The 1,536-nt window shown below is 35.2% G+C and overlaps 1 protein-coding gene across 1 annotated transcript in view; it reads right to left on the bottom strand.

Moving 5' to 3' along the window:
• The window catches only part of RERE (arginine-glutamic acid dipeptide (RE) repeats), a 461,041-nt gene that overhangs the window by 258,152 nt on the left and 201,353 nt on the right, over positions 1–1,536 (bottom strand). The window lies entirely within an intron of this gene.

Below are 1,536 nucleotides of genomic sequence, written 5' to 3'. Positions count from 1 at the left end.
ACAAAGGCAGAGTTGAGTAGCTACACCAGAGATTAACTATCCAGCCCTTGACAGAAAAGTCTGCTGACCACTGCTCTAAAGATGCTCACTAAATAATAAGTAAAGCAGCTCAACTGATAATGTAAATCTTATACCACAGAAGACTATGATGTAAAAGAGTTTTTATTTGATAATGACACGTGCTCAGAAACCATCTGTTTATAAACTGCTAAAGAATTTTTCTAGATGTTAGTATCAAACATACTGGCCAATTAGCTTACAAAATACACCTTTTAGCTAATGCCTTCACAAGGATAATAAAGTGCTTCTAACACCACATCTCCAAGTTCCTTGTTATATACTTCATTTGGGCTGAAAATTCAGCTCATTTTATTAATCTAGATCAGCAATGGCAAATATTCCCATATCTGTACCCAAAAAAAACCCACTGTCATTAATCAAACCATTGCTTCCAAATGAACCTATGCTCAGCCTCGAAATCCCAGGCCTTCAAAGGGGCCCAGCCAACCACCTGGAATAGAAGATGAAATCCATTTGCAATCCTTATCTATTAAACAGACGATCTCCTCTGGAAGAACTTCATGAAACATCATCTCTTGTCAAACAAGACTGTGTGAACTAGCAAGCATTCCACTGAATATCATTTTAAATATCCACAAAGAGTATATACTAAAAATGAAAAAATGCAATCTATCCCAACAGGTTCAAAAATCTTATCTTTGGAGAGGAAAAACATTATCTTAGGATCCCATCATGTTCATTAGTCTTTACAGCCAAACATGAAATGAATGCTTAAAAAAATAAATTTAAAATTCAGGCCATCAATCCTAAGAGAGTTGTAGACTTTTGTCGAGATTCAAAGAATTAGATAATGTGAGGCCACAGGCCATCTCCTCGTGCAGTTTTGACAATGGAGACTTAGTAACCGTAGGTGCATATCTTTTAGACGTAGGAGGATTAAAAATCAAATAACCCTAATTAACTGGGGTGGTAATTAGCTTCCTTAACTTGATATGCATCTTTCATCCCTTTGAAGATTTAGAAAAGCATAGAAACATTTAACAGAATCAAAAGTATCATATTAACATTTTGGGGCTCAAAGAAATCAGGATACATTTGATATTTTTATTCTTTTTATAGTTGAAAGAATTTGGCCTGTGAGAACAACAGTCTTGTAATTCCAATTTAAAACAGTCATACTTTCAACAATGACTTTAACATATGCCTGGCCCTTTCTAAACTTGAGTACATATTTATTTAATCCCATCACAGCTGTTGAGGTAGGTACTCTTATCTCCATTTTATTGATGAGAAGACAAAAGGACATAGGTCGTTCCTTGCCTCGGGTAATCCCAAAAGCAGTAGTAAACTGGACTATGGTGTCCTCTCACTCTATGTGTAACTGATGCAGATTTGTGGTCAAGATTGAAACCTAAGCACAGAAATATCTAAGAGAGTTTTTTAGGCTTGCTTCATTTATAGGTCTAATTTTATAAGAAGAGTTAAGTATTTGGGAAAGTTTGTGTTAACAGACTT

The sequence above is a fragment of the Propithecus coquereli genome, unplaced genomic scaffold (genome assembly GCF_000956105.1).
Source record: "Propithecus coquereli isolate 6110/MARCELLA unplaced genomic scaffold, Pcoq_1.0 Scaffold77, whole genome shotgun sequence".
Classification (NCBI taxonomy): Eukaryota; Metazoa; Chordata; class Mammalia; order Primates; family Indriidae; genus Propithecus; species Propithecus coquereli.
This window is presented reverse-complemented; position numbering and strand designations above follow the sequence as displayed.